The sequence below is a fragment of the Tamandua tetradactyla genome, chromosome 25 (assembly GCF_023851605.1).
Source record: "Tamandua tetradactyla isolate mTamTet1 chromosome 25, mTamTet1.pri, whole genome shotgun sequence".
NCBI lineage: Eukaryota > Metazoa > Chordata > Mammalia > Pilosa > Myrmecophagidae > Tamandua > Tamandua tetradactyla.
In genome coordinates, this window is record NC_135351.1 from 6,436,974 (window position 1) to 6,450,003 (window position 13,030).

At 37.2% G+C, this 13,030-nt stretch overlaps 1 long non-coding RNA gene and 1 pseudogene across 3 annotated transcripts in view; one reads left to right on the forward strand and one right to left on the reverse strand.

The window, feature by feature from the left end:
- The window catches only part of LOC143669050 (uncharacterized), a 71,286-nt gene that overhangs the window by 6,188 nt on the left and 52,068 nt on the right, over positions 1-13,030 (forward strand). The gene's annotated exons all lie outside the window — the stretch shown is intronic.
- Positions 2,610-2,989, reverse strand: LOC143669049 (cytochrome b-c1 complex subunit 7 pseudogene; annotated as a pseudogene).

Sequence of the window (13,030 nt, forward strand, 5' to 3'; positions counted from 1 at the left end):
GGACACATGAAAATAAGTTCTTGCAAATCAATGGTAATTTGTTTGTTGCCTTTATACTTGAAAATAAGTTTGCCTGGATATCAGGTTCTTACATTTTCTTCCTTTGGGTATCTTAAATATGTTAGTCCATTTTCTTCTGGGAAAACTATTGCTATCAGAAAGTCTGATATCATCAAATTTTACTTCCTTTATATGCAACTTTGCCTTTTAACCTGATTCCTGAAGATTTTTTTCACTTTCTTTAAAAGTGAAATAATTTTTAAGTGAAAATACTTTTACTGGGATATATCTTGATGTCGATCATTCTAAGACAATATTCCCAGGCGTGCGTGGTGCCTTATCATATTCAATTACAAATCTCTTTTTATTTTAGGAAAGTTTTCTTGAACTGTAATTTTTAATATTTCTTCTGTTTTCTTGCTTTGATTTTCTTTATCAGGGATTCCTATTATTCATTTACTACATTTTTTTTTACCCGTTTCTGTATTTAGCACTCCTTGCCTAATCCATTTTTATCTTTTTCTTCAATTAAAAAAAATCTCCCTTTTTAACCTTTTATTTCTCTTAAAGCATCCTCTGTTATGTTTATTTGGTCTTTTGTGTTCCTTATAATTTAGTCTTCATTTCTGAAATGATGTTTTTCTATATTTCCATTTCTTTACTGAGTTTTATCACCTTATTTCTGAGATCTTCTATTTCATATGTATATTTTATTTTCATATATTTCATCATTTTCTTGAACTACTTTTTGAAATACCGGGGTAAAATGTTCTGTTATGGGGATCTGTCTCTCTGGAACTTTTTCTGAAGGATGTTATTCTGCTTCTTTATCTTTTTTTCTTATATAACTTTGGATGGGATTGACCTCAATCATTTTTTAAAAATGTATTTATTAATTAAAAAAATTTAACAAATGAACTAAAACATCAGCATATATAATCAGTAATTCACAATATCATCATTTAGTTGCATATTCACATTTCTTAGAACATTTACATCAATTCAGAAAAAGAAATAAAAAGATAACAGAAAAAGAAATAAAACAAAAACAGAAAAAAACCAAAGAAATATTATGCATACCATACCCCTTACCCCTCGCTTTCATTAGCATTTCATAGTAAATTTATTTTAACATTTGTTCCCCCTATTATTTATTTTTATTCCATATCTTCTACTCATCTGTTGACAAGGTAGATAAAAGGAGTATCAGACACAAGGTTTTCACAATGACACGGTCACATTGTGAAAGGTATGTCATTATACAATCATCATCAAGAAACATGGCTACTGGAACACAGCTCTACATTCTCAGGCAGTTCCCTCCAGCCTCTCCACTACATCTTGAATAACAAGGTGATATCTGCTTAATGTGTAAGGATAACCTCCAGGATAACCTCTCGACTCTGCTTGGAATCTCTCAGCCATTGACACTTTGTCTGATTTCACTCTTCCCCCTTTTGGTCGAGAAGGTTTTCTCAATCCCTCGATGCTGGGTCTCAGCTCATTCTAGGGCTTTTCTCAATCCCTTGATGCTGAGTCTCAGCTCATTCTAGGATTTCTGTCCCATGTTGCCAGGAAGGTCCACACCCCTGGGAGTCATGTCCCATGTAGACAGGGGAGGGTGGTGAGTCAATCATTTTTTTATTGATCATTTTTATGTGAAATCAATTTTCCTGAACTTTGAGAACACAACAGCATCTTAGTTTGCTATGACAAATACCACATAATGGTTTGGCTTGAACAATAAGCGTTTATTTCCCCTTGGTTTTGAATGTTAGAAGTCCAAAATCAAAATGTCGACTTTAACTTTTGTGTCTTGTTTATATCATATCATTTAGCCTAATGTTTTCAAGTTTCATCTATGTTATAGCATGTCTCAGAACTTCATTCCTTTTATGGCTGAATAATATTCCATTGTATTTATGTACCACATTTTGTTTATCTACTCATATATAGATGGGTGGTTTCCACCTTTTGGGTATTGTGAATAATTTTGCTATGTACAATGATGCAGAAGTGTCTATTTGGGTCCCTGTTTTCACTTTCTTTGAGTATACACCTAGGAGTGGGATTGCCAGGTCATATATTTCTATATTCAACTTTTTGAGAACCCACTACAATGCTTTCCTTAGGGGCGGACCATTTTTCTTTCCCACCAACAATGCACTGAGGGTCCAATTTCTCCACGTCATCTTGTATTTTCCATTTTTAAAAAGAATAGGCATTCCTGTAGGTGTGAAGTGGTGCCTCAAAATTTTGCTTTGCATTTCACTAGTGGATAATCATGATGATGATCTTTTCATAGGTTTAATGACCATTTGTATACCGGCTTTGGAAAAACATCTGTTTGAGTCTTTCGTCCATTTAAAAATTAGCTTGTCTTTTAGTTATCGTATTATAGAAGTTTGTTATATTCTGGATATTAAGCTTTTATCCAATATATGGTTAGCAACTATTTACATTCTGTAGGTTGCCCTTTCACTTACTGAATCATGTCCTTTGATACATGGAAGTTTTTTTTTTAATTATTACAAATTATTTTGTTTAAAGGAATACATTTTAGCCTAAATAGTCCTTAAATTGTACATTTTAGGTTTTACCACCTTCAAAAAAGTACTTTGGGGACAGCTGCATCATTACAATTACATGATTATTTCTTTGCCCATTCTTCTCTCTCTTTTCTTTCCCGAATAACTTCTTTCAGATATGGTTCAAGATAGAATTTGTCCTCCTCATATTTTGTTCACTGCTCTTTAGGCAAGATTTGCTGTCTCATGCTCAGGTCCAGTGCTCTTTTAATGCGAAACACCCTGTCATTATAAAGGTTCTCAGGAAGCCTTCTTATGGCTTCTTTCACATCTTCAGTCTCAGTTATCGTATCATCTCGCATTAACCCCAGTTTATTGAACCCTGCAGCATTGTAATACCATTTTTGAATACCATCCAGCCATCAGCCTGATGCTGCAACAGCAGGGCGGCCCGCCATTTTGACCCCCTGGAAGTTTTTAATTTTGATGAAGTTGAACTTACATATGATTTATTTTGTTGCTCATGCTTTTATTTTTTTTTAACTTTTTTATTATATAGTATAACATATATGCAAAGCAAAGAAATAAAAAAGCAGTAGTTTTCAAAGCACTCTTCAACAAGTAGTTATAGGACAGATCCCAGAGTTTGTCATGGGCTACCATACGATCCTCTCATATTTTTCCTTCTAGCTGCTCCAGAATATAGGAGGCTAGAGGGTTTAAATACCTTTTTATCATCACAATTGACTTTTTTCCTTCTTTTTTTTGTGAACAATAGCATATATACAAAAAACCTATAAATTTCAGAGCACAGGACCACAATTAGTTGTAGAATTATTTCAAACCTCGACATGGGTTACATTTCACAATTTTAGATTTTTACTTCTAGCTGCTCTAAAATACTGGAGACTAAAAGAGAGATCAACTTAATGATTCAGCATTCATATTCATTTGTTAAGTCCTATCGTCTATGTATAATTCTACCATCACCTTTGATCTTTCCATACCTCTCATTGGGGTTGTTTGGGCTACGGCAGTTCTAAATTTTTGATATTGGAAGGGTCTGTCACTAATATGGGGTAGGGAGGTGGAACTATCTGATGTTCTGGAGAGGTCGGGTAGGTTTCAGGATTTATATGGACCAGGGGCCCATCTGGAGGTTGTAGGTTTCTGGCAAGTTACTCTAGTGCCTGGAGCCCTTGTGGAATCTTATATATTGTCCTAGGTGTTCTTTAGGATTGGCTGGAATTGTCCTGGTTGGGGTTGGCAGGTTATGATAGGTAGCAAGGTCTACCTGAAGCTTGCATACGAGCAACCTCCAGAGTACCCTCTTGACTCTATTTGAACTCTCTCTGCCACTGATACTTTATTAATTACACTTCTTTCCCTACTTTTGGTCAGAACGTAATCTTTAATCTCATGGTGCCAGGTCTGGACTCATCCCTGGGAGTCATCTCCCATGTCATCAGAGAGACTTTCACTCTTGGATGTCATGTCCCCCGCAGGGCAAAGTGCCCATGTTTTTTGATACAAGAATCCATTGCTGAATCCCATGTAATGAAGATTTGTCTCTGTTATCTTCTAAGAGTTGTATGGTTAGGTCCATGATCCATTTTGAGTTAATTTTTTGTATATGATGTGAGTTAAGGATCCAATTTGATTCTATTGCATGTATATATCCAGTTTTCCCAATACCATTTGTTGTCAAATCTATTCTTTCCTCATTGCATATACTTGGCACCCTTGTCAAAAATAAATTGGCCATAGATGTTGTGGGTCTATTTCTAGACATTTAATTCTATTCAGTTTTTTTTATCTGTCCTTATGCCAGTACTATACTGTTTGACTACAATAGTTTTTTTTTTAACTTTTAAAATGGTATAATATAATATATATACAAAGCAAAAAAAGAAAAAAAACAATAGTTTTCAAAGCACTCTACAACAAGTAGTTACAGGACAGATCCCAGAGTTTATCATGGGCTACCATATGATCCTGTCAGATTTTTCCTTCTAGCTGCTCCAGAATATAGGAAGCTAGAAGAAATAAATAATTTTCTATCACCACAATTGACTTTTTCTTTCTTTTTTTGTGATAAATAACATATATATAAAAAAAGCAATTAATTTCAGAGCACAGCACAATTAGTTGTAGAACAGATTTCAGAGTTTTGTATGGGTTACAACTCCATAATTTTAGTTTTTATTTCTAGCTGTTTTAATACAGTGGAGATTAAAAATCATATGAATTTAATGATTCAGCAATTGTATTCATTTGTTAAACCCTATCTTCTCTATGTAACTTCATCATCACCTTAGATCTTTCTATCCCACTGTTTAGGTGTATTTGGGCTATGGCCACTCAAATTTTTTCATGTTGGAAGGGGCTGTCAATAATATGGGGTAGGGAGATGGAACTAACTAATGTTCTGGAAAGGCTGGGCCCTCTAGGTTTCAGGACTTATCTGGTCCAGGGACCCATCTGGAGGTTGTAGGTTTCTGGAAAGTTACCCTAGTGCATGGAACCACTGTAGAATCTTTTATAATGCCCTAGGTGTTTTTTAGGATTGTCTGGAATGGTTTTGGTTGGGGGTTGGCAAGTTATGATAGGCAGCAAACTCTACCTGAAGCTTGTATAAAAGTGACCTCCAGAGTAGCCTCTCAACTCTATTTGAATTCTCTCAGCCACTGATACTTTAATAGTTACACTTATTTCCCCCTTTTTGGTCAGGATGGCATTGTTGATCCCATGGTGCCAGGTCTGGACTCATCCCTGGGAGTCATCTCCCATGCCACCAGGGAGACTTTCACCCATGGATGTCATGTCTCACGTGGGGGAAGGGTAATGATTTTACTTGCAGAGTTGGGCTTTGAAAGTAAAGCCACATTTGAGCAACAAATGAGGCCTTCCAGAAATATCTCTTAGGCATACCTATAGGTAGGCTAAGCTTTTCTACTACCTACATGAGCTTCACAATGGTAAACTTCAAGATCAAGGGCTTGATCTATCGGTTTGGGTGTCCCTAATGTTTGACACAGTATTAGGGAATTCCCTGATGGTAAAGTTTGGTAGTTCCATATTTTACCTCCTTTCCTTCAAGGGACTTTGCCAATACTTTTTTATTATCTGCTTAATATATTCGAGAATGCATCCAGGCATTACATTAAGCTATACAGGATTAAAGATCCCCATTCTTATTCTGGGCTCTTTGTGTTTCAGTTGTTCAAATGAGCTATCCAGACAGGTTAAGTTAGATTATGTGCTACAGAAAATTTAGTTTTCAGACAAAATAAACCTTTCTTCTTTTGGTCTCAAAGAGTAGGCAAGGTTCTAAAAGACAGACAATGTCTTCCTTACCCCTCTATTCTGAATTACCTTAATCCCGACCTGATCAGCTTCATTCTTATCTCTAAATACCAGGGTATAAACAAAATAACTTCTCAAAATCCAGAAATAATAATTGACACTCCAGACTAAATTACGATAGTTTTTAGTACATTTTGAAATTAAGAAGTGTGAGTATTCCAACTTTGTTCTTCTTTTTCAAAATTGTTTTGGCTATTTGTGGCACCTTGCAGTTCCATTTGAATTTGAGGATCATATTTTCCATTTCTGCAAAATATTTGTTGGGATTCTGGTAGCAATTGCATTGAAATTATAAATGGTTTTAGAGTAATATTGACACCTTAACAATATTAGATCCTCCAATCTATGAACATGGCATGTCTTGCCATTTGTTTAGTCTTTGTTTGCTTTGCATTAGAAAGCAAACTTCCTTTGCCTTTTTTTTTTTTTGGCATGGATAAGCACCAGGAATTGAACAGGTCTCTGGCATGGCAGGCGAGAATCCTGCCTGCTGAGCCACCATTGCAGTACCCTTTTCTTTGCTTTTATCTTCATGTGCACACTTCCAGAGCCACATTTCTATCCCCAACCTCTCTCCTGAGCTCCAGGCCTTATTTTCTGCTGCCATTGGCATCTTCCCTTGGATGCCCCATAATCACATCAAATATGTATCCCAAATTGAATTTATTGTTGCACTTCCCTATACCCTCACACCTGTTCTTGTTTCCCCAAAGAACAATACTTTTGTGATGAGGAATTGTTTTTCTGACCAATTCAGAGTTATTGGCAAGAGATTCTCTCATTGTCCCCAAAACGCTGGAAGTTGCTTATGATGTTGGTTCAGAGACAAATAAGCCTTTAAAAAACAAAGTCTTTTAAGGGAGTTGCTTAGTCTGTTTTCCTTTCATTTGCCAAAATAATATTTTAAAAAATACTATATTTATTTCTGATTACAAAACAATGCAGACTTATTATTTAAAAAATTAGAAAGATATATGTTTCATATTTCCAGCATCCAAAGATAATCTCTCTTAATACTTGGGATTCTTTTCTATGTGTATATATATTTTTGTGGTAGCTTGGAATTGTATGTTCCCTCAGGAAATCATGTTCTTAAAGCTAATTCATTCCTGAATGGTTTTCACGGAGGTTATTTCAGTTAAGGTGTGGTTCAGGGTGGGTTTAATCTGTCCTTTATAAAGAGGGTGGAGAGAGAGAGAGAGAGAGAGAGAGAGAGAGAGAGAGAGAGAGAGAGAGAGAGAGAAAGAGAATGAGTCATGGAAGCAAGAAGCTAAAAGCAATGAAATCTGGAAAGGAAGGGAGAGACCAGTAGACATTGCCACGTGCCTTGTCCCTTTGTCCCTACGTGGCAAAGGAGTAAAGGATCACTGGCAGCCACTCTTCGGGAAGAAAGCACCACTCTAATGATGCATTGATTTGATTTGCACATTTTTCTCAGCCTCAAAATCTTAAGTGATTTCATGGTATCTGCTTTCAGCAGCTTAGCAAACTAAAACAGTATTTTACTACATTTTTGTTGAACATTTCTCTATGTCATTAAGTAATCTTTGAAAGTATGTTTTTTAATGACTGTGTAGTATTCCATTGTGTGCATGCATCAGAATTCACGTACTGTATACTGGTCACAAATTATTTTCTAATGTTTGGGTACTATAAACAGCATTGTGATAAAAGTGATTATAGATAAAACTTTATGGATCTCTGATTATTTTTTTCTTTAGGGTAAACTGTTAGAAGTGGAATTGTTGAACCAAAGGATACACATATTTTAATGGGTTTTGATGCATGTTACCATAATTTACCTAAGAATTATACACCAATTTACTATCCTACCATCAACATACTGAATTTTTCTTTGTGCTTTTGTTATCAATGGGCAATTAAAAAAGTCTTTACCAACCTGATAGACTACAAAGCTATTTTATTGTTATTTTAATCTGAATTTTCTAGATTGTTAGGTGGTTGAATATTTTATCATTCGCAGCACAACAATTTTGCTTCTTTTTATATTACTTCACGGAATGTGACTATAAGGAGTTGGAAGGACTATTCTGCCCAGGGATCTTGAGGTGATCATGTCTGAAGGGCCCCTGCATCTGTAATCTCTATGCTGTCATGAAAATGATTATTTTTTGAAACAATACTTTGAAAAGAGTAAACATTTTACAAAGTTAATTTAGGTATACATATATACTTACAAATAATAAATCTCATATGATTTTAATTTGGGTGTTTATTACTTTCAAATGACAATATTATTAAAAACATCTCTAGAAAATAGCAAACAAATTCTCCCTCACAACTTCCTCATAATAATAATTGCCATCTTTATTCAATATTTGCTCAGCACTTTGCAGACTGTGTCTCCTCTAACTGTCACACAGCTTAATGAAGTGAACATTCTTCTCTGTATTTTACATGACTGGGTGGGCCTTGGAGATGCTAGGCCTACAATCCAAGCCACACATCCTGAGGTAATACACTATAACTGAAGCTCCAGGTAAATGTGACCTTGAAGTCCACCTTCTTAACTACATGCTCCATTTCTTTCCCTCACTCCATAGTTTTTAACCTCCTCTGCACGTTAGGATCACTGGGAAGCTTTTTCAGAAAAAGCACTGAGGCCAAATTGATAATCCAGAGAAATTTCAATTCAGGGTTCTTATTACTAAACTCACACAAACACACACACCCTACCTCTGAATGTTTCTTTATACCAGCAGCAGTAGGGATATGATGCACAAGCTGTGGTGTATCATCTGGGTGCCTCAGTCAAGCTCAGAGGTGGAGTGTCACTGGTCCAAGGACTGCAATGGGTCAAGCTGGGAAAGATAATTTGAAAGGCAAACCTTAGGGAAACCTGAATCTAAACATTGGCCAAGAGTCTTCCATCTGAAGAAGCAAGACAGAAAGAGGTGATCTCGGGATGAGCTATCTAGTAATAGAGACCAGATGGTTTGAAAGAAGGATTGATGTAGAGAGCTGGTTATTGGATGGGGGTAGCAAGGGAGTCATAAATGCAGAAATCACAGAATGTTCCCTTTGCCTTGCACCAGTTTTAAAAACTTTGAGCTGACGTTGAAAAACAAGGAGATTGTACAAATTGAGATTCCAGCTTTAAAAAAATCTGAAGATTTAGCACTCGTAGGCCCTTATTCCCACCTGGCAGCAATCAGTGGACCCTCCCAGTGGCTGCCCAATTTCAGTAGGATGGAGACTGTTCTATATAACCCCCACCTGGGATTGTGACAGTCGCTTGGATTATGCATCTGCCACTGCATGTGGCATCTGTGGTTTCCAATTCAAGGCCTCAAACCAGCCTGGACATAAAAGAGTCACTGAATACGAAGTTTTCATTTATTGATTTCCATGGTAGCCTTTGCTTCCATCCAAATATCCTTGTGAAATGTGCTGGCTGCCATTTCACCAGTTAAAGGGACTGGCTGCACATGCTGCAACTCTGTCTCTTTCATTGAGGTGCTGCCTTCTGCCCTGGTGCTTTTTCTCCTACTAGTGATCTCTCTGCCTCATCAGCATTTGGAGTTCCAGGTCCCCCCATCTGAAACTGAACTTATAGTTAATCTTAGGGATTAGGTTTTTGTTTGTTTGTTTTTCCCTCCCTTCAGACTTGGCCTGGCCTATGTTCCTGAAGAGATTTCTTTTCCATTTTTCTTTAAAGACATTATCATCAAGTTCCTTGAATGTGGCTGACCAGTTTAGAAAAAGGTCTGAATGTTCTGAACTTTTATGCTTCTTCTAAGAGGGCCTATGAAAACATCAAAAGCAAAGAAAAGATCAGATTTTTTTTCATAAGGAGTATTTCCTCTTGGGAGAGCAAGACAGCCCTGGAGTCTCTTTGTATGTTGTAAAAATAAAAAAGTAATTAAACAAGCACACATAAATCCCAGAGAAACTTGTTGCCATTTCTAGATTTAAAAGTCTAAATCCTTACAACCACATGGTTGGAATTCATTCCTTTATGGATTCTGAGTGTTAAAAAATGATTCAAAGTTTGGATATAAAGTAAAGGATGATTGGTCTCCTTTCAATGTCATACTCAAGCATTGTCTAGGGAAATGGTATCTTTATTTTGCCTAGTTTTTACCATTGATTAGACCCAGACCCTATGAAATTAGATATTAACTTCTGGATTCATACATTAGACATGATCTCTTTAAAAATTTAATCACCTTTATTTATTGACATTTGGGTACTTGACAATTTTTTTAAAACTTTTTGTTTTAGGAAGTTGGAATGTGTTTCCTCTTTATTTTCAACATAGCTTGTTTAAGATAGATGTAATTTCTTCCTTAAACATTTGGAAGAATTCATGGATGAGGCCAGTTAGGTCTAGAATTTCCTTTGTGGGAAGGGTTTTGATTATGGATTCAATTACTTTAACAGATATAGGACTATTTAAATTTTCTTTTCACATGTATGTAACCACTTCAGTAACTTGTACTTTTCAAGGAATTTGTTCATTTCATCTAAGTTGTCAAATACATTGGTGTGAAGTTGTTCAATATATCCTTTTATTATATTTTAAACATGCACCAAATCCTGAGATTGGCAGTTTGGGTTCTTGCTCTCTCTTATGTCATGATAAATCTTGCTAGGGCATTATCAATTTTATGCCTTTGCAAAGAACCCATTTTTGACTTTGTGGATTTTCTGTCTTGTACATCTGCTTTCTATTACATTGCTTTCTTTATTTTTTCCTCCCTTCTACTTTATTTGGGTTTAAGTTTCTATTCTTTTTCTAGCTTCTTGTGCTAGTTTAAATCTGTGGTGGACCCCTGAAAAGCCATGTCCTTTAAATCACATTCAATATTGCTGGCTGGGAGCTTTTTGATGGTTCCCATGGAGATGTGACCTACCCAATTGTGGGTGGTATCTTTTGATCAGATAGCTTCCACGGAGTTGTGACTCCACCCATTAATCCTTTAAAAGATGAAACATTTTGGTGAGAGTCCCTTTTTGTAGAGCCACGAGAAAGCCAGCAAATGCTGCCATGTTCGCCATGTGCCCTTCCACCTGAGAAAGAAACATTGAAAAACATAGGCCTTCATGAATCAAGGTTATCTTTCCCCAGATGCCTTAGATTGGACATCTCTATAGACTTGTTTTAATTGGGACATTTTCTCGGCCTTATAACTGTAAACTAGCAACTTATTAAATTCCCCTTTTTAAAAGCCATTCTGTTTCTGGTATATTGCATTCTGGCAGCTTGCAAACTAGAGCACTTCTTTACACAGACATCTAGATGGTTGAATTTTCAACCTTTCTTCTTTTCTAGGATACGTTATGTCAAACATGGAGAAATTACACACAGCTTATATTTCAAGAAAGAACTCTTCCCAGCTGCTATGAATGTGTTTATCTGATGGCTTAGCTGTTATCTCCCTTAAGGTCTGCCTTGGTTTTCAAGCCAAGGCCATCCTTTCCTTGGAGTAAACTCTTGGCCGATGTCTGAACAGGGCAGTAGTGGCTGAGTACATGATAATCCAAAAATGGTTGGTTACTCAACCAAGGCGCGTCTGATATGCTAAAGTCGGGGCCCTATTTGGGAAGATCTGAGACTCTAACACATGGGATAAGGATCTCTGTGTGTATGCTTCTGAAGATTTGACTCCTGAAGACTTTCTGAACCTTCTGAGATTGCAGAAATGACCCACCCCTCTCCGTTAAGGGCTAGCACTTTCCCTAAATGGAAGGACAGAGGTCTTGTCACCACAAGGCAGTAGATGTCCACCCCATCTCCTCTACTGACTAACCAGTTGTGATGGTTAGGTTCTGGTGTCAACTTGGCCAAGTGATGATGCCCAGTTGTCTGGTCAGGAAGGCACTGGCCTGACCATTGCTGCAAGGATATTTTGTGGCTGATTGATAAACTGGGAGGCTGATGTATTAAACCATCAGTCAGTTGATTGCATCTGTGGCTGATTACATCTGCCATCAACTAAGAAGTGTCTCCCACTAATGAGATAATCTAATCATTTGAAGACCTTTTTAAGGAAGAAGACTCTTGCACTGATTCTTCAGTCAGCGTGCTTCTCCTGTGGCATTCATCCAGACCCTCCATCAGAGCTGCCAGCTTCACAGCCTGCCCTGCAGATTTTGGATGCTTCCATTCCCGCAGTTGCTTGAGACACGTTTATAAAGCTCATATTTACAGACATTTCTTATTGGTGCTATTTCTCTAGAGAACCCTGACCCCAATATCCTGGGAATGTGCTGGGTCTGCTAGGGGGCGAAAGGGCCTACAGCCTAAAGGAACCAGAAGAGCTAGTCATCGTGTCCTAGCAGGATGCAAGGAATAGATGTGGGATTAGATTCTGAGGGTGCTCCATCAGTGGCAGGGAACATAACACTGGATAAGAGTTTCTTGACTTAGGGGTAACTCTCTTGGGATGCAGGATTTAGCATCCTGGAAATAATACAAACTTGCTGCTAGGGTTACATTGTGGAATCCGGAAAAAACAATGGCCCAGGCTAACCAGGGTTGAAATAACTGATTTTTTCTGGTACATGGTAGAATAAGGGATTACTAGGTTTAGGGATGGGGGCATGCTGAAATGCATATATTACACGAGGCCAGACCACCTACTAGAGGATTATATTCCTTAAGAAGGCCTGGAGGGTACATAAGACACTGTTCAGAATGTGCTGGTGAGAGGGTTTTCAATATCTGACAGCAATTCAAAGTCCCGGAGCCATAGTGACAGTGTTTAATCACCGAGAAACAAAGTGGTGATAATGAGCATAACCACCAACAAGGTCGGAGTGACAGGCAAGGACCTACAGAAAGGTGTATGAATGTTAATAGAACACGGCATTCCTCGGGACAAAATACTCAGGCAGCTAACAAAGGTATAAATGTCATTTATACACACACACACACATACACACTTGAAAGCAAAAATGGACGAGTAGGAGGCTGAGGCTGGTCACTCCAATAAAAGTTATGACCCCTTGACTGGTTTCTGGGAATTTTCTAATGATCTTGAAAAAAGAAACACCTTGATTTTTAGTTTAATTCCACAGTGGTCAGAAACATACTTTGTATGATTTAAATCCTTGAAATTGTTGAGGTTTGCTTTATGGCCTAGCATATAGTTCACCTTTGTCAGTGATCC